Source organism: Odocoileus virginianus, chromosome 1 (assembly GCF_023699985.2).
Source record: "Odocoileus virginianus isolate 20LAN1187 ecotype Illinois chromosome 1, Ovbor_1.2, whole genome shotgun sequence".
Lineage (NCBI taxonomy): Eukaryota > Metazoa > Chordata > Mammalia > Artiodactyla > Cervidae > Odocoileus > Odocoileus virginianus.
The window spans coordinates 63,885,426-63,906,525 of NC_069674.1; the positions used below are offsets into that span (position 1 = coordinate 63,885,426).

At 38.1% G+C, this 21,100-nt stretch overlaps 1 protein-coding gene and 1 long non-coding RNA gene across 5 annotated transcripts in view; one reads left to right on the forward strand and one right to left on the reverse strand.

Annotated features, from left to right (window-relative positions):
* MET (MET proto-oncogene, receptor tyrosine kinase) overlaps nt 1–21,100 on the forward strand; it is a 110,921-nt gene that overhangs the window by 2,693 nt on the left and 87,128 nt on the right. The window lies entirely within an intron of this gene.
* Nucleotides 1,832–11,035, reverse strand: LOC110125444 (uncharacterized). Its single transcript, XR_002310065.2, has 2 exons — nt 10,946–11,035; nt 1,832–2,154 (listed from the first exon to the last, which is right to left on the reverse strand). It is a non-coding gene; the product is annotated as an uncharacterized lncRNA (long non-coding RNA).

Genomic DNA, 21,100 nt, shown 5'->3' on the forward strand with positions numbered 1-21,100 from the left:
TGATTCCCTGTTCTTAACAGAGTTGCTGCCAGGCCCACATTTGCCTTAGCAAAAAATAGCTAAGAACTGTAACTTAAACATCATATGTGTTTGGTACTAGAGGAACATTTTTTAAAAGGAAGAAATGAAATATCTGCCCTTGAAAAATTAGATATTCAGAAAAATCAATCACATGCAAAATGGAGTCAAGGTCCATAATTGTTAGGGGGGGATCTCATAAGCGAATGACAACCTTAGGGAAAAAAAATATATTATTTAATAGCAGAGATCAGCCTACTTGCCATGAAGTAAGATAATTTTTTTTAAATCATAAGATTGGAACTTAAAAATTTGAAGCTGCTTCTGAGTGTATCATCTTTCTGATACTACAACACCATTACAAAATCAGCATGATTGATACCAATATCTTAACCTCCTCATATTACAGACAAGGCAACTGTGCATGAGCCTAGCCCACAAGCTACTTTCGTGGCACCACACAGCCTCTGCCCAGTCGTCAAGGAAGGTTTACTATCTGAATCATTTTCCAATGAGGCGTATGTTGGGGTTCTTCAGTTAGTAATAAATGATGACTATAACATTTCTAGTCTCTGGAGTTTTTCTCATCTTCTTTTTTTCCAGTTCTCTTTTTCCTTTCTCATTCTTTTTGTAGTAAACCATATCAAGAAAGACCTCCATTCATATGTGTGGGGCATTCTCCTATTATCAGATTAGACCTGTGAGTAATTTTGTAATCTACACTTCTATCAGAAACCCCATTCTCAGATATCTTTTCAGCTGTGTTTAACAGTTTAGTATATTCCCCCTGGGATTTGCTTCAATAAAAACATCCAGTAAAATCTGACCACTTTGTTTTTCAAGGGACAAAATGAAGAATGTGTTTTTATAAGCTATAAAATGTAATTGAGAGAAAAATCACACGTGTGGCATTTGTAACAGGAGGTGTGAGCATAGTGAAATAAAAAGACAACAGTGAACCAGCCAATCACATACCCAGCTATACATATTTCTTTGTGACTGTGTAAATTTGTGCAAGTATGTTTATACAGGTTACTCCTGTTGTTTTATATTTCTATAATAAAATCTGTAGCTATAAGGCAATTAGAAATTATATAAAAATTTATGAGCCATATAGGTTATATAATGGTCCATATGATTTGAAAAGTATTCTTTCTAATATAACAAAGGACTATTATGAAATTTGGCCTGAGCAATTATGAAATATGGCCAAAGAATCACAGGTTCTAGTGAAAGCCAGTTCCTTGTACTCTTAAGAATGTGTTTGAGGGTTTAGGCATTCAGGATAAATTGTTATGCACCTACCAGGCATAATTCTAGACTCTGGCAGTGCAGCAAAGAATAAAACAGACAAAAGTCTCTGACTTCGTGTTGCTCTGTTTTATACTGAAGAAGGCAAATTAAATAAAATACAGAAATAAAATGTATGTGAGGTGGTGATGAGAGATATAAGGAAGCATAAAGTAGAGAGAGTAGTACGATAGGAAGGAATGGACTGGTGACTGAAAAATTCAGTAGTGGGTCAGAGAACGCCTTAATTCAAAGGTGACCTTTGAGCTAGAACCTAAAGGAAATGAAAGAATGAAGCATCTGGGTATCTGGAGCAGGACCTCTCCTTTGCGTTCCATGAGAGTGTCATTCTCATTTTTTTTCTCTCTGAAATTACGCAGTGCACAGCTGTACATGGACTCCTTGGTCATTTATGGGAAGTACTGGGACAGTGCCTGCCATACTTCCGTACAGCCTCAAAGGTGAGGTTGAAGGAGAGACCCATATCCCTTGGTTTGAGGACTATGAAAGAAGAGAACCATGATATTTTCTTGCATTTATTCCCACACCTCATCCTTGATCTGGGATATTGCTCCATTCAGACAATTTTCCTTCTTATTTTCTACACTGTGAGCCTGGCCTAATGGAATTTGATGAGAGTAATACTCAACAGCCTTTGTCACAGATCTCTTTCATAATATAAATCTGGAGACAGCAAAGGAGGCAGTTGCTGATGACTTACAACTTCTGTCTGCTATGTACTTCTTTTCTTGCCTTCTCTCTGTCCTTCCTTTTCCGTTTCCAGTGTTAAATCAGTGTGTTGAATTTTCTTCTTTTCTTCTTCCCCACTTGTGTTTTGTCTATATCCTGTATAAAGATTTGTAAACAGGTAACCTAAATGAGTAAAACTAACCCTTTTACAGTCCTAGCAAAGCAATGCACAAAATTCTCCAAGCTAGGCTTCAACAGTATGTGAACCATGAACTTCCAGATGTTCAAGCTGGACTTAGAAAAGGCAGAGGAACCAGAGATCAAATTGCCAACATCCGTTGGATCATAGAAAAAGCAAGAGAGTTCCAGAAAACCATCTACTTCTGCTTTATTGACTACGCTAAAGCCTTTGACTCTGTGGATCACATCAAACTGTGGAAAATCCTTCAAGAGATGGGAAATTCTTCAGACGACCTGACCTGCCTCCTGAGAAATCTGTATGCGGGTTAAGAAGCAACAGTTAGAACTGGACACGGAACAATAGACTGGTTCCAAATAAGGAAAGGAGTATGTCAAGGCTGTATATTGTCACCCTGCTTATTTAACTTATATGCAGAGTACATCATGAGAAATGCTGGGCTGGATGAAGCACAAGCTGGAATCAAGATTGCCAGGAGAAATATCAATAACCTCAGAAATGCAGATGACACCACCCTTATGGCAGAAAGCAAAGAAGAACTAAAGAGCCTCTTAATGAAAGTGAAAGAGGAGAGTGAAAAAGTTGGCTTAAAACTCAACATTCAGAAAACTAACTAAGATCATGGCATCTGTTCCTATCACTTCATGGCAGATAGATGGGGAAACAGTGAGAGACGATTTTTGGGGTCTCCAAAATCACTGCAGATGGCGACTGCAGCCATGAAATTGAAATACACTTGCTCCTTGGAAGAAAAGTTATGACCAACCTAGACAGCATATTAAAAAAGAGAGTCATTACTTTGCCAACAGAGGTCTGTCTAGTCAAAGCTATGGTTTTTCCAGTAGTCATGTATGGATGTGAGAGTTGGACTATAAAGAAAACTGAGCACTGAAGAATTGATGCTTTTGAACTGTGGTGTTGGAGAAGATTCTTGAGAGTCCCTTGGACTGCAAGAGGATCCAACCAGTCCATCCTAAAGGAAATCAGTCCTGAATATTCACTGGAAGAATTGATGCTGAAGCTGAAACTCCAATACTTTGGCCACCTGATGCAAAGAAGTGACTCATTTGAAAAGACCCAGATGCTGGGAAAGATTGAAGGCAGGAGGAGAAGGGGGCGACAGAGGGTGAGATGGTTGGATGGCATCACCAACTCAGTGGACATGAGTTTGAGTAAACTCTGGGAGTTGGTGACAGACAGGGAGGCCTGACGTGCTGCGGTCTATGGGGTCTCAGTCGGAGATGACTGAGCGACTGAACTAATCTGAAGAGGGGCAGCCACTCTGCTCGGCATCATCAGAGTTGCTGTGAGGCTCAGTGAGTGGCATGGAACCATGTGGTGTCTTTCAGAATTTTTAAACCTAGAAATCTCTCAATTTTAAAATGTTGACTCAATATCTTTAAAATTGTGCAAGCTAGAGAGCCAAAGTGTCTGCAGGCCAGCTTTAACTACTGGTGGTCTCGCTTGTCATCCTGGCCACAGCTCTGCCTGCCAAGTGGTCCCATGTCTTAACTTCAGATACTGTTTAATTCAGCAGCATGCGTGGCCAAAGAACCCCAGACCGCTCTGTAAAGTACTTTATCTTTAGAGGTCTCAGGCGTGGTACCTCACTGGAAAATTGGCTTAGCAATTTTAAAAAGAGATATTCTTTAATTCATCATATTTATTGGCACATACTTATTTCCCTAAACTCATCAACCCACATACTATCAAACTGTGTATATTCTAAACTAAAGAGTAGTACAGTTATTTCATTCTTAAACTACAGCAATATTTTTTTGAAATCTAAATTCATTATAAATTTATGTGTATATTTCACATTTTATTTCCATGTTCTCATTCAGAATAAACTCTCTGTTTGGAATACTGGTGCTTTCTTTGTTCTGTTTTTTACGATCTGTCTGAACTTCACCAGTTGTTATTCCTCTACTACTGAAATTCAAAACGTGCACTGTGCTGCTTTCGAATGCCTTTTAAAAGCCCTCAGACCAGTGTTGCAACCTATTTTTTCCAAAGGAATAAAAGCTCATAGGTTGTGCACTAACTTGTTTCCTTTAATCCTAAAAACTCAGTGAAATACCCAGGCTAGCGGCCTTCCGGAAGGCCATTGTGTTAGAACGGAAGATTATGTACTGTATTTCTTCCTACTATTTTAAATGCAAATATAATAATATATCATGAAGCTGTGCACATATTAAGATCAGTGGCCTTTTCCTGTTTTGAAATGATCTCTTGTTCCTTGATAGTTAGAATTCTGAATCTAGCACCTAGAGTCTTGGGTCCAGATTTAAAGTGGTATGTAAAAAAAAGAATTGACTTGGAGGAATTAAAATGTACTTCAATTGTTCAATAAGATTATGGGATTTTTCTGGTTTTTAATACTTTCTTGAAAATATCAAGAACATTCAGAGCTAGAGATTTGAAATAATGTGTCTTTACAAATCAGAGAGAGGTGGAGTAAATTTGCTTAGTAGAAGGCAGGTTGTCTCCTTTGAGGCCTAACCATGTGGGAAAGTAAAACCTAGCCAAGTTTTAGGTCCGTAAGATAACTCAGACTATCTTTAAAAATAAATTTTGGCTTTTCTCAGGAGTAAAGTATGTTTAAACCAACATTTTGGCTCTTAAAATTTAAACCTAGGGGTCTTTTAAAGGAAATTTAATCCCTGTGTTTTTGATTCACTAAATCCTAAATCATTACCCATAAACTGTATGTCTCTCTAAGCTCTTTGATGTCTAAGAAATCTTTGAAATAATGTAAGCCCCATTTTGTTCCAGAAAAATAGGAAGTTGGTTTTTGTTAAGGGTCAGTAAACAGCATCTTCAAAAAATCTGACTTAGGTCTAAAATCCTGCAACCATGACAAAATGGATGTTTGAATGAGTACTAATGCATTTTTCTGATGCAATGTGGAAAATGTAAGTGCTTTTAAAGACCTTGCTTACTATTGGTATTCCATTGTAATCCTTACTAACCCCAAGGAAATTATTTTGGAACAACTCCTCTTTTTTTATTGTAATATAAAGTCCAAATGTTTATCATTTTATCCTGGCATATAGTAGATGCTCAGTAAATATTTTGTTAAATATTAAGTGAATGAATTCTACCCAGAACCTTCCAGCTAATGTCAATCTTTTTATTCAATATCAATATCCATCTGTCATATCTTGGAATGAGATCTATTCTGAGTCAGTGACCTGATTCAACAAATTTTTAAAATAAACCATTTAACTAAATATATGACACTTACTGAAATTCATTCTGTACCATGAAGAAACAGCCTTACAAAGAGTGCTGAAAATAGGAAGGAATTTCTAGGCTAATTTGATTAAATATTCAGTTGTTAACATATTCTTTCTAAAAATTGATTTTTTTCCCCTTTTACTGTTCCTGCCATCCTTCCATCCGCCTTGACATGCTTACTGATTGAAAGTTTTGCACAGCAAAGGGCAGGTCATTTGTATCTGTAAGCAAGAGCAGCAAGTTCAAACAGGCTTGGAAAACATAGCTATAATCATAAATTGCCATAATATAAGAGGGGAGAGAGGGGTACTCCACAATAATAGTAGTGTTTAGTTTTGCTACAAATTGCATAGATGTCACGTCTTTGAACTCTATTGTGTGGGGGAAAATACCTTCTTACTGTAGTTAGATTTCTTAATGTAGTTAAGATTTCCTGTTTTATGAGTGTGTATTTTCTGGTAACTAGACTTCCCATATAGACTTGGAATAAACATGTAGCTTTAAGTGCAATTGAAATGCACATGATTAGAGTATTGAAGGCTATGGAGACAGTAATTTCTCTTTGAAAGAAAAAAAGTGGTATTTAGATGAAGGCATAGAACTGAATCATGGTCATTGACATTCTTCTTGATACCATGTTGTGAATTTCTAACAGCTCATCTCATTTTGTCCCCAGAAAAGCTTTCCTGGTCAAAAGTGTGTTGTTTCTGTATGACATTGGGGTGCCAGAATTTGATTTATTGGTTTTTGTTTATTTTTTTTGACATATCTTGGTGGGGACAAAAAGGAAATCTGTGCTACTATGGTCTTGAAATGGAGGCTTCTTTAGGTTAATCTGAAAGTTTGCTGACTACATATATTATCATTAAACTTGTTTTGAAATTTGTTTGAATTCGTTATTTGTAGATAACAGTGTATAAGGAATAACTTATTTGTATAGTTTTGACATTCTTAATTTCTATTTCAATGGTTGACCAAACCATCAGTAATAATTATATATTCATGTGTTTGTATACATTCTCACTTAGGGGATTTTTTAAACTCTAAAGGTCTCACAGCCTGGTAAATGCGTAGTCAAATGCTTCTGTATTTGTTCATTTGGAAAATGTGACTCAATTTAAGACATTTTTGCAATAACTCTCATGCTGCGAGTATAGGAAATAGATAATGAAAGAGAAGACCTGCAGGTTTTGCCAGGGCATTGGGTCAGCAAGGTTAAAGGAAGGGAGAGGTGGGTGGATACGCTTAAGGGTCATGGATTTGGGTGCATTGCAAGTCATGGAGTGTCCCATTAGGAGTCAGGCTGCCACCTTCTGAATAGGAAAAAAGTTGGTCAAAACTGTGTTTGGGATCAAGGGAAGCTCACAGGAAAATGGTAGGCATATGATAAGCAAAGTCGAAACTTCCTCCAATTCTGTCATGTGTGGTTTGATTCTCGGAGAAACGATAAACTATCATCTAGCCATTTCTAAATCAAGCCTCTTAGTCTATCCTACTCTTAGCTACCAGTAGGAATAACAGGAATGTGTAGCAGAAGAAGAAAGAACTTTGATTCTGCATGTCAGAGGCATGTTCTATGCACTCTCTTAGCTACTCAAGAACACTAAATGAAATTGAGTTCTCAGAACAAATTATAGAGTATTAAAAGAAAAACCAAACTTACAAATGTTTTACACCATTTTTACTAAAATTTTCTAGTGTATCAGGGTATTATAATGCATCCATTACTGTTAGAACCAAAAGTTATGGTCCTTAGAACTGTGGTGGTTGGTGGTTTAGTCACTAAGTCATGTCTAACTCTTGCAGCCCCATGTACTATAGCCTGCCAAGCTCCTCTGTCCACGGGATTCTCCAGGCAAGAATACTGGAGTGGGTTGCCATTTCATTCTCCAGGGGATCTTCCAACCCAGAAATCAAACCCAGGTCTCCTGCATTTCAGGAAAATTCTTTACCCACTGAGCTATGAGGGAAGCGTATCAAGGTATTGTAATGCATCTATTACTGTTAGAATCAAGAGTTATAGCCCTTAAAACCATATCCATAGTTATTTTTCAATTTGGGATATCATTTGCAATGGACATATATTAGCTTTTCTTGCAAATATTATTTTGAGACCACTTCTTTGGGTTTCAATTGCACAGAATTCATGCTGGAATATGTGTAAGAATTGTACTTCTCATGTTCTAGATTTCATTGTCTAAGAGTTGAGGAAAGCTTCCCTTGGGGGCTGTCTTCACTTTCTGTCTTTATGCTCCTCTGGGAGTCTTAGTTGAGTAACTGTCATTTGACTCTGGCTTCACATTCAGGCAGAATCCCTCCAACACTATCCAAAGTGAGCCTGTGACCTGACTACTACCTAGTTAAGATAGACAGCAGACAGAGAGAATCATTTAGAGCCTATATGAAACTCTGGACCTAAAATATTACCCTAGCTAGTTTTTTAATTGAGTGTAAAAGTGTACAATAAATATTTTAGATTCTGTCACTTTATATATATATAAAGAAGCAGCGAAAGCAGAAGTTGTTGACAGAAGGAAATGTTCTCCTAACAGATATGAAAGTGCATTTTGGACTTTTTAAAGTTCACTCTTAGTTCAGTTGGTAAAGAATCCGCTTACAATGCAGGAGACCCTGGTTGGATTCCTGGGTTGGGGAGATGTGCTGGAGAAGGGATGGGCTACCCACTCCAATGATTGGGCTTCCCTGGTGGCTCACCTGGTAAAGAATCCACATGCAATGCGGGCGATCTGGGTTTGATCCCTGGGTTGGGAAGATCCCCTGGATAAGGGAACGGTTACCTACTTCATTATTCTAGCCTGGAGAATTCCATGAACTGTATAGTCCATGGGGTCGCAAAGAATTGGACACAACTGAGTGACTTTCACTAGTGGTTACAAGCTTCCATTATTCCCTCAAGTTCTTGAATCTCTTTGGCTCCCCTTCTCAGTGTAGTATCTTCACTTATAATTTAAAGAGTAAACAGAATCCTAAATGGTTTCCGTGTCACTCATTATTACCTCCTTGCTTCTGTGTGAGATGATGAAATGGTCTTTTCAACTTATGGTCTTGATCTCGTTCTTCCCCACATCTTTGAGCACATTGCTGCATCTGTCCCACCTTCCCTACCAACCCCTCTCATCTTTAAAGCCTCTATCATCATTTTTCACTCAGCCCTTACTCAACTTGCTTCTTCTAGGAAGAAAGAAAACACATATGTCACACACCTGATAAGATCCTTAATATACAGTTACCTAAAGTATTCATTCCTATTTCTACCTTATCCTTTAAAGAATTTTTGAAAATCTCTAACTCATTTTTTTCTACTGCCATTCATTTTTTAACTGATTCAACTCAAGCATTCTGTTCCCCACACTCAAGAAAGTATCCTCTAAACACTGGAAACCTCATTGCCAAATCTGACAGATAGTTCTTTTATACCACTTGACCCTTCTATGAGATCTGATACTATACATCTTGCTTTTCCTTTCTTGAAATTTCTCTTCAGGCTTCTGAAATGCCACTCAAACCTTTTTTTTTTTTTTTTTTTGGCCTTTAGATATAAAGTTTATATTCTGGTCCTCTTCAGGGTTTCGTCTGAATCCCTCCTTTCTCTTACTGAATGTGTCCACAGGTGATATCACTTACCTCCATGACTTCAAATACACTCATGGGTCATTTCTGACTCCCTCTTTTCTCCTGACCACTATGCCCATGTTGTTAACCACCTTAAAGACACTGCCACTTGAATAACAAACAGATAACCTCAGTTATTAACTGAAGTATTATTTTTGCTCCAAAACTCTTCTCTACCTATTTTCCTTACCTTTGATTATTACATACAAGAGAGACATTGTATAGTCATCTTTGACTTCTCAGTCTCCTTTCTGGTCAAAATCCATGTTGAATCACTGTCACATAAATTTCTAATTTAGTCCTTTCTTTCTATCCTATCCATATTGCCAGGGTTTTTGTTTAGGATCATTCTTTTCATTTATTAATTTATTCCATTATCTATTCTTCAACAGATTCTTATAAAGTGCCATGAATGACACTATCTGCTGTGCTAAGTTGCTTCAGTTATGTCCAGCTCTTTGCGAAGCTGTGGACTGTAGCCCACCAGGCTGCTCTGTCCATGGGGGTTCTCCTGGCAAGAATACTGGAGTGGGTTGCTATGCCCTCCTCCAGGGGATCTTCCCAACCCAGGAATCGAACCTGTGTCTCTAAAGTCTCATGCATTGGCAGGTAGGCTCTTTACCACTGGTGCTACTTGGGAAGCCCAGTGGCACTATGCCAAGGGCTAAAGATGGAGCTTGTAGCCTGGCGGGAGTTATGAATAAGTAAATTACAATACAACATTATAAAGTCTAGATAAGGGAAAGGCAGGATTGATGTAGTAGCACTTGGGAGAGTTCCTAATCCCATCCTAAAGGGCAAGAGAGGCATTGGCGAAGTCTTCCTAAAAGTGTCTCCTAAGATGAGACTTGAAGAGACAGAGTTAACCAGTTGAAAGTGAGGACAGAGGTGTTCCCTAAAGAGAGATCTACATGCTGAAACCCAGAGTAGGAGAGCACATGGCTTGCTTCAACAATTCATACAAAGACAGGATGGCTGGAGCCTGGATTTCTAGGGAGGTGATGGCAAGTGTCAAGGTGGGAGAATTAGGCAGAAACCACATCATGCATTTCTTTTAAGCTGTGCTAAGGAGTTGATCTATTTTTAAACATAAAAAAATGATATAATCAGGCCATCTTTTTAGAAAGATATCTGTTTCATTGGGGAATGGATGATCAAGGATAAGAAGGGAGAAGGAAGATCAAGTAGTAAATACAAGCAAGAAGTGATACTGCCCTGGGAATAGATACAGGTGGATAGATACGGGTATTTAAAATGCCTGAAGGGAGGAGTTAGGCATGATGGGAATGTGGGAATGGAGATAGGATATGGAGCGGCAGAACAAGTATCATGGGAGTAGATGGAGGTGCCAGAAGGTCTATCCAACTGCTCCTTTTTAGTCACCCCTTTTCACCAACCTGTTGGCGCTGGTGTGCCCCAGCACACAGTTCTCTCTCCATTCCCTACACACCTTCCCTTGGTGGTCTCATTCATGTCACGGTTTTTCATACCATTAATATGCAGACAGGTTTCTAATTTAAGTCTCTAGTCCAGATCTTTCTCCTTAACTCCAGGGCTCAAATATCCAAGTGCAAACTCAGTATCTCATTCTGGGTGCCTAAGAAGTTTCTCAAGCATGAACAAAACTAAACTTCCCATCTTCACACAGCCGTGCCAGACCCGCCCCACCCTCCTGCTCAGTGTCGTGGCGGGCAGAGTCACTCCCCCTTTACCAAAGCCAAAACCTCTTAGCTTGTTCTTGACTCCTTGTTCCCTCACACACCTCATCTCCAAATCCATCTGCAAATCCTTTTAGCTCTGCGTTCAAAATATAATCAGGATTCAGTCACCTCTCATCATTCCTTTCTCTTGGCCTAGGCGACCGCCATCACTCACCTGGACATTACAGCAGCTTCCCGATCCCTAACGGCTTCATGTCTCCATTTTAGCACTACCCCACCCCCTGCCACCGGAAACATCTCACACCTAGTCAAAGTGATTCCATTAAAATCTAATCACTTCCTGGTTCACCACTCTGCGATGGCTGCACATTTCACTCCAATAAAAGCTCAAGACTACAAGGTCCTGCTTGCTCTGATTCTTTGTCTTTTCTGACACAATCTCCTAGTCACTGAGGTACAGGCTTACTGGCCCCTGTGCTGTGCATTCTTCATCCTCCAACGCTGTTTTGGGGGGTTTTTTTTGCTAGTAACATTCATCAGCTTCTTTTATTCACATTCTGAAACTGCTTTATTTGTTGAGAACACTTAACAAACAATATGAATACTTTTCACATGGAGCCCTGCATTTTTTCTCAATACTTATTCATCAGTTTCTAATATACTACATGACTGATTTAACTGCTTTATGTATTTGTTGTCTGGAACCACCTGCCACAAAGTACATTCCACGACAGCCGGCATGTTTGTTTTGTTTACTGATATACCCCGACACATCTTGCATATATTAGGCTCTCATTTAATATTTGTCAAATTTAGTCTTAAATAGCTATTGAACAGGACTTCTGTGGTGGCTCGGTGGTAAGGAATCCACCAGCCAATGCAGGAGACACGGGTTCGATCCCTGATCCAGAAAGATCCCACATGTCTCAGAGCAACTAAGCTTGTGAGCCACAACTATTGAGACTGTACTCTAGAGCCCAAGAAATGCAGCTACTGAGCCCGCGTGCCCTAGAACCCATGCTCTGCAACAAGAGAAGCCACTGCGACTAGGAGCCCATGCATCACAACTAGAGAAAAATTCCACACAGCAATGAGGACACAGCCAATAAATAAATAAGTACTTTCTAAAAAGTAGCTGCAAACATACAAAGCTTATGCTTGAGAGATGGACTTCTGGACTCTCTGGACATAAAGAGATGAGGATACAGATCTAGGAGTCTTTGCTTTATTGGAAGTCTTCATCCTCTATTGCCTGGGAAGATGCGGTGACCTTCTGTTATGTCTTCTGGCCTCTAGCTCCTCTCCCCTCCAATCCATTCACCACACTGTCACCAAAGTTGTCTAATCACAGTTATAAGTAGGCTGGTTTCCATGTCCTGATAAAAATTTCTGAGGAACTCTCCACTACTAAAAGAGGGCAGACTCCTCAGCAGGATGTGTAAGACTTTCTGTGATGTGCCCCGCCTAACCTTCCAACTTCAACCACACCTAGCCCAGCCCACACAGCTTCTGTGCCAGTTACAGCATCCTAAACAGCCCTGCACATTCTCCCCACTGCATCTGCATAGCTGTCTCTGTCCAGAGTATCTGTCTCCTGCCTTGACTGTCCCTTTGCAACTCCAGCTTATCCGATATAGTAATAACTTCACTCTGAAATACTCTGTGGCCCCTTCCTTTACCGTGGTTTACCTTCCCTATGTTTCTCCAGAGATGTGCATCCATCTGGAATGCACAGCCCAGAGGGCAGTGTGTGGGACAGGAGGCTGGGACTGCCAAGCAGTGGGCAGCACCTGTATGGTTAGCAAGTTTTTTGATATCTTGACCTCTTCTCTGTTTCTCTCCCTCAAACACACATACGCTGCTCTGAATTATTTTCCCTTGATCAGTTATATAAATGCAATCCTGAACACACTTGTTTTTAAGTTGTCCTAACCTTTTGGTTTATTGATTTTTCAAAGATGCAGAGTGTTTACTGAGGTTCAGATATTGGATTCTGTTCTTACTTTTCTGTTCTATTTTTACGAGGATTGCTTTGTTTGGCACTCTTTATTTAAAAGTTTAAGATTTCTGTGGAAGGTTTTATTTGGATCTTTTATTCTCTGATTATTGATCTCAGTGTAGTGATATTTACACGCTGTTTTCTCTCAACACAGAATTGCATTATTTTTACCAAGGAATCCACATTTATACAAAATGTGGCCAGTTTTGTTATTTCTTCCATTCACATTATTTTCATGTTTTCTAAAAGCTTTTCTATACTTTGCCTGAGAAGAAAATGTTATATACTGACAAAATTCACCTTGAAAAGTGTCCCTGGTTCACTTCAGTGCTAGAGAGTCTACTTGGTAACTTTGATTTCCAGAAAAGTTGTCATCTGTGAGCAAAATAAAATTCAGACTTACCCTAAGAACTAAGTGCAAATAGTGGTAAAGGAGAGCACCCCCCTCGCTTGACCACTCCATATTTCAAGGTCACAGCCTGGCCTTTGGCATTCTTATGTGTCTCCTCTTCTGTCTTACCCTGGGTGCTGCTCTCTATGTGACAGTGGCCATGACATAAATAGGCCCACTTACCACCAGCATTCCTCTGCAGGCATTTGATTTCTGCTCTAGGTAACACCGGAAGAGATTAATCAGTTATATAAACTCACTCCTGAGCACAGCTCTCCCCATTTGGAATTCACTGTGTCTTATACTGAGAGCATTTTCAACCACTGAGGGAGGGAAATGTCTGATTCATTAATGAGTAATGTACCGGCTTCCTCTCCGTGTCTCCCTTCAGTGGTTCACATGCAGACCGGTCGTTCAGTCAGGTTCTTCCTAATCAAATCCTGTAATTGAGTGCAACCAGAGAAGATTGCTAGGCTTTTTTTTTTTTTAATTTAATTCGTTTACTTAGATGTTTCTCAAATGTGACCTGTGGGTTTGAGTTATTCAGGATTTCTGGATTAATTGAACAAAATCTGATAGCCCTTCTGCACAATCTGAACTATAAAATTGCATCTTTCCATTAGGCCGAAAAATATTTTTAAATAGTTTTATGGGATTTCAAGAATCTTAGCACTTCAGTATTGAAAGTTTAATCTTCACATTTTCAAGGGCAGTGAAACATTCTTACCTGACCTACAGCTTATTAATGGGACAAAGGCTGTCCGTCAATCAAGATGCTGACAGTTCAATGTATTTTCTGAACAGGGCTTTTTAACAATATGCACAATGATAAAACAAATGTCCATTTATTCTTAATTCCCAGAAGTTGAATACTTTCAGCCATTCCTAAAAGGACAAAGATATTTACTAACAGAGTAAGACTGTGTGAAGAATAATCTTGAGAATATAATGGAATTCAGTTCTTTTTATCTTTACTAGTATCATATCAGAGTTGACAATGATCTCAATCATATGTTACAGCTGGAAAATGGAGGTTGGCTTTTTCTTGTGCAATGATTCAGCCATTTTCAACTTTTAAAATGTTTATTGGAAGAAGGGATACAGTATTAGATAAAAATCTGAGTAAGAGCATTGTTTGGGTCACTTTCAAAGAAACATTTGTGTAATAATCAAGAGTAATTGTTTAGAGCAGCCACCAAAATAATATTTATAACACATTAAAATCATTTTGTGCCATGTTTATTTTCTCCTACAGAAACCTATATATGAATTTTAATAAGCTTTTTATTATAAATATGCTAATAAACATAGGAATTATTTTTCTGTTTCAGAAATCTCATGTCAGTGACAGGTTGCCATATAGACTGTAATAAGCACACAAATCTTTTCCTTGATTTTTAGGGGAAAAAAAAGCCTTTACTTTTACATGGTTATATCTTCACAGGATATTTAAAACCACCTGTTATGAACAGGTTACCTTGATAATCACTTCAGAAACAGCATATTTTAGACACACAGCATCAAAACAGCAACAACAACCCCCCCAAAAAGTATGCACTTTTGCAACATATGTGTGCTATAAAAACCTAAAAAGTACTGTTCTACTGCAACAGATAGATAGGTTTGGCCAAAATAGTTTCAATCTAAGTTCTGTTAATAAAAAACAGTAATTATTCCCTTATTTTTCTGTTTGCTTACAACTCATACTGTCATGTAGTATACATTCATGGGACATAATTATACTAAAATTTTATTCATTGTTTAATATGAAATTCAATTTAACTAAACATTCTGTATACTCATTTGCTAAGCCTCAGTGGTGATGTGGATTTACTTTTCTTTAAAGAGGTAAAGCAAGAGTTCCTTCCTGGAGAAGGAAATGGCAACCCACTCCAGTATTCTTGCCTGGAGAATTCCATGGACAGAAGAACCTGGGGTTCAGTCCATGGGGTCGCAAAGAGTCAGACACAACTGAGTGACTAGCACACATACACACACACACCAGTTCCTTGTTTGTTGTTCTGTGTTAGTGTGGAAGGCCCTTACAGTGGCCTTTGTCTTAGAGTACAATTTAAGAAGGACTTCAGGAACTTGAAATAACTTAAGAGGAAAACTGCAAGATGGCCAAGGGTGGAAAAATAAGAAATAACACTATTTAAACTGTGGATGAGAGGGCTAAGGTGATGAAACAGTCGGCAAGTATTTGGAGTGGGCTCACCCAGTGGACTATGCCAAGTTCCTCATTTTTGATGAGGGTAGGGAGAAACTGGCTAAGACACAACTTAGGAAGATGAGCATAAAAGCAGCATTTATTGAATGCCAAATTCCAGTGTCTCCTAATTTATCTTTAACCCTCCTGTCCAACCCATGGATGTGTACCCTTATTATTCCCATGTTTTAGATGAAGAAACTGACACTCGGGGTCAGAAGGTATGTAAATGGTAAAGCCCAGATTCACATCACATTGAAGTGTGATGACCCCGAAGCCCGTACTGTCTCCACTACACACGCCCTCTTCTCCAGAAGGCTTATGAGTTATTGGGAACAATGCTGTCAAGCAAAATAATCTGTAAATATTAGACATAAAATTAAATCATGTGTATTTTGACTCATTTAAATGTGGTCATATAAAAGAGTAGTCATGTGGGGAAAAATCATGAAGACTCCTTAGGTCTCTTTGGCTTACTGTTAGAAATCATCGTCAAGGTAGTGTCTGGCTACATTGGAAAGGATTTTTGACGTGTATTATTTTATCTTTCTGAAGTCAGCTAGGTTTATTGATGATAATAACACTTAAGTGTTAAAACTTTAGACCTAAGAATTAAATGTTACATTAGGCATATTTTAAAATTTGCTATTTCAACAAGCCAGTAGATCTGTCACTTTTCAATTTAGGTTGCACATTTAGATTTTTAGCATTTATCTTACTGTCTTCCAACCCACAGACTGTACACTTTTTGAGGGTAGAAACTCTCTATTTATACAGGGGCATGGTATACATTGCAAGCTCACAAATATTTGATTAATATTTGATAAGATATGACTTCATAAGTAATGAGTGTTTATAAATACAATATTTTTTTTTTAAATACAATATTTTAAATGTTATCAGGAATCTCCTATTAGGATCTTCTTTCCTTGACCTTGTTTTTATGGGCACCCTTTTTTAAATTAATGGAAATAATATATAAATGTAGAAAAGGCTAAGAATTTTCCTTAGTATTTCACTCTGGTAAGTCATCCTGGAGAATTTAGCCATGACTGTTTTTATGACTGCAATTTCCTTAATATGGGACCTCAGCCATTTTCCATCATCATAAATCCCTTTTATACACTTAAAAGCAGGATTGAAGTGTTTTCTAGTTTTTATATCCTGACTCTTCACTTAGATACATTATTTCTATCTTTGATAGAAAGATTTCTATCAAATAGATTATTTCTATTTTTATGTTAAAATATTGAGAAAGAATTTGAAACTATAGAGCAGGATAAAAGCTACTATAGCACCTCAGAAATTTTAAGTAGAAGATACCTTCCAAATGCAGAATGAAATACTTAATTATTCAAGTAAATAAAGAAACCATCTTTTCCAGTTACTTGAATATTTTATATAAGGCTTCTTTTGTGCACTTAAGTTTGAATTCATAAGTTTGTAGAATCTTCGAGTAGACATTATTTGGTCAAGACTTCTTCGGGCACAAGAAATAAAAAAATCCCAATGAAACTGCTGATAAAAAAAGGAGAAAGAAAGGAGAAAAGGAAAAATTTACTGGTTCTCATTAGCTGAAGAAGACCCAGTAGAAATGGATACTTCAGCAATAGCACTAGTGACTTGCCTTTCTCCATGTCTAGGATGTTCTATTCCTTGGGTCATTTTCATGCCGAGGCAGGCTTTTTCCACACAGTGACAAAATGGTCATCAAACACTACAAATTAACATCATCCTTAGAGCTGGTGATCTTTAAGAGAGAGAGAGATCTCCTCCCAGTATCTATATTAAGCCCCAAAGACTCTGGTTGCCTTGCTTTAGTCACATGCTCACCCATGACCAGGCTCTGGGTCAAAGGAATAGAATTCACTAACAGACCAGCCTGGTTTCCAAGCTCACCTTCAGGTGAGGAGGTGATTGATAGCCCCATCAGATAGGGGAGAGCTTTCAAAAGAGTTGCCAGTAGTACAGCGAGTCGGGGCTGTGCAAGTAAATACAGAAAATTTTTTCAAAATATTGTGCCTTTAGAACAGAAATCTTTTCTAGGAAATACAAATAATTTGAAACAGTCCAAATAAGCATCATATTTTTTTAAAAATAGAAATATAAAAACTAGATTGCATGTTTTTCATATTTTAGATAATATTTTATCCTCTTTGAATCTCAATTTTTTTTCATAAAAACATGGGATTTTTCCATCTTCCTTAAAAAAACGTGAGCAATGCTTACCTTCTAAGAAAACATTCAGATTAGAAGAATTTATATAATGGACCGAATCTTGTAAAATATAAAGCACTGACTATATAGTTATAAAATATTATGATTTCTAAGAAAATTTCTAAAGAAAGCAAATTTATGCATTTCAAAGTTTTAAAGGTATCACCCTTACAAAACATATTCCATAACACCTGTCGTATTTTTTCATGAGGCATCAGTACTTGCTTACAACATAGGGGCTTCCTGTGGCACAGACAATAAAGAATTTGCCTGCAGTGCAGGAGACCTGGAGGCTATCCCTGGGTTGGGACGATCCCCTGGAAGACGGAACGGCTACCCACTCCTGTATTCTGGCCTAGAAAATTCCGTGGAAAGAGGAGCCTGGTGGGCTACAGTCCATGGGGTTGCAAAGAGTCGGACATGACTGAGCGACTTTCACAACACAGGCATATGCTTTGAGACAAATTTTTGTTGATGAGGACAGTGATGGTGACAGTAGTAATGGTGATAGGCTCAGGTAGTTAATGAATTCTTAGAGAATTAAGTATATTTCTAGATTTCTAGGTCATGAAAAGCCCAATGTAAGCACGTTACAATAAATGAGAAAACTGCTGCTACTGCTGCTAAGTCGCTTCAGTCATGTTCGACTCTGTGCGACCCCATAGACGGTAGCCCACTAGGCACCCCGTCCCTGGGATTCTCCAGGCAAGAACACTGGAGTGGGTTGCCATTTCCTTCTCCAGTGCATGAAAGTGAGAAGTGAAAGTGAAGTCGCTCAGTCGTGTCCGACTCTTACTGACCCCATGGACTGCAGCCTACGAGGCTCCTCTATCCATGGGAGTTTCCAGGCAACAGTACTGGAGTGGGTTGCCATTTCCTTCTCCAGAAGAGAAAACTAGAGGTAGATAGATGGCATACAGAGTTGAGTAGGTGGTATTACCTTTCCGTTAAGCTAGTATTTGTAGCTAATAGAGCAGTCCTCTTTAAAGGAAATACCCCTAAATACGAAAACTTTAATGACAAAGGTGCCATTGAGATAATCACTCCCAGGAAATACATTGCCAGTGAGATTATCTTAAGTATCAACTGAAAAGAAATAAAGAAATGTTTTATGAATGATTCAGTTTCACCTGCTATGTGCATGACATTTTAAGAGAATGAATTAGTCAGTCTGTTTGAATCATCTTTACGTGTTCCTTTTAGTAAGGAACTCAAAGTTGGTTAAATGGCCAGCACTATTTCAGAAAGAAAGAAAAAGCAAACAGTAAAAAGACATTTTATATTGAAAGCCTGATCCAAGCATATCACAGGAGTAAATATATCAAGGCAAAAATATATGAAAGATGAAAGTATTTTTGGAGTCACTCCCAACATAAATATTAAAATTGCTCACACAGCCTGATCTGGCAGATGATAGAGAAGGAAAAGAAATGCCAATTCAATGGCATTGGAGTAAAACATAGTTGTAGAAAAGCAACCTCAGAGTTGAATATTATTAGAGTTGGAATATACTTCAAAAGTTCATCAGTTCAACCCAGGGGTATGCTTGTAGGTATTTAATAACCATCCCTCCGTGGGGGGAAGGCTCTGATTTGTAGTGTTTGCCAACTTCTATGGTGTAAATACTCCCACCACGGCCGATGTGAAGCTACCAAGATGAGGTCACTGGACATGAGTTGGGAAGAGATGCTCCCAACACGATAAGCTCCCATTAGCTGTTTCCAGAGGACTCCATCACACAACTTGTTCAACACTATAATTTTGCAAATAAGAAAGCAGCTAAAGCCAAAGCAACTGGGTGAGTGCTTTGGGGTCGTACAACTATGTAGCGGTACTGCCACAACCAACACTCAGGGTAATGCCCCTGAACCGCATGCTGAGCTTCACTATTGTGAGTGCGCTGTGAGGAAAGGACCACGACTGATTGACTGGTAGACCTGCCTGACTCCCTTAACCTGGCTAATTTTCCCTTGAGGGGCTCCCATAGACATTTCCATGTTGAGTTTAAACTGTCGTCTGTTTGTTTCCTTGACTAATTTGAGATCTCACAATTTGAAAGTGTTTTACTTATTTTTGTATCTTCAGCACTCTGCACAGCATCTGGAATACACTACATGGTCGAAAAGTATTAGTTGAACACGTGAACAAAGAATAATAGAGATATTTATTGGCTTACTGTGTGCCAAGCACTGCTCATAGAGGTTTATAAGCATTCATTCACTGAATCCCCCTCTCAGAGTGACCATCACGAGAGAGGTGCTGTAATCACTCCCATATTTCAGATGAGAAAATAGATGCTCAGAAAGATTTACCCAAGGTCACATAGACAGCGAATGGACTCAAACCCTGCAGTCTGTCTCCAGAGCCTGTGCACTCAGTCACTCAGATATAAGTTAACTGGCAGCATCATCAGGGTGTATGGCTCAGCAACATATATTTCCAGAAGTATTCCTCCACTACTTGTGAAGGACACAAGCATTTCCCGGAGATGATCTAATCTGACCAATATACACCGTTGTTAATGGGGACCTTAATTAATTGGAATGATCAGTAAAACAGGATGTTTGTTTTCTTTTTATCTGTGGAGTAAACAGAAACCCATATTTTAATTTAAAGTTCTGTTGTTGACATGGGCCCTAGTCCTGTATTTTTGCTTTAATAAATTTTTTTAAAAAATTAACCTTTGATTTCTCAACCTGAAAAACTGCATCAGTATTTGCTATCAAGAGAATGTAAAGAAAGTATAAGAGACTGAGTTACTAACTCCAGAGGTATTCTGCATGGTTTTTTCGTTAAGTAGATTTTTTTTTTCTCCTTCTCTACTGGTTTTCTTATGATTTGCCATCTCACTAAGCAAGATAACAAAGAAACCCGTTAATGTATTTTTATATTTTCTTGGATTCTAGTTGATTGAGATTTAGCATCATGAAAGACTTACGTACCAACCTTAAGATATGAACCTGTTTTTTAAACATAATAAAATACCTCATATTTTTTTAAATGATCGTTTTGAAGGCTCCCTCAAAAAGCCTAGAAGAAAAAAGTCATTCTCACTCCACACTATTAATGGGCATCAATTAAGATGCAGTTTGGTTGTAGTGCTTTTTTTGTTCCTTTGGCAGTGATAGTTCATTTATATTCTTCTCTTATTAGTTTTCTAGAGAAAATACAGTGATAAATTATGTATTAGACTAATATTTCCAATTTCAGTAGATACAGTGATACCATTTTGAGAATTGCATTTAATTTTTCTACGTAATATATTCTAGAAGGTTTAGGCACATATTTGTAGTTTGTATTGTCCTCTAATAGGACAATTTGTCTTGAATCCTTTTCTTAACAATCCCTGCTACTCCCACCACCAGCGCCAAAAATTTTCTAGTGTATTTCAAATTAATGAGAATTATATACAAAAACAGCACATTTATGTGTGTTTATAAATATATGTACACATGTAAGAATCATATAGTTTTATATACATACATATATATATATATATATATATATGTATGTATACACACACACACATATGCTATGTAACCGAGCAAATTGC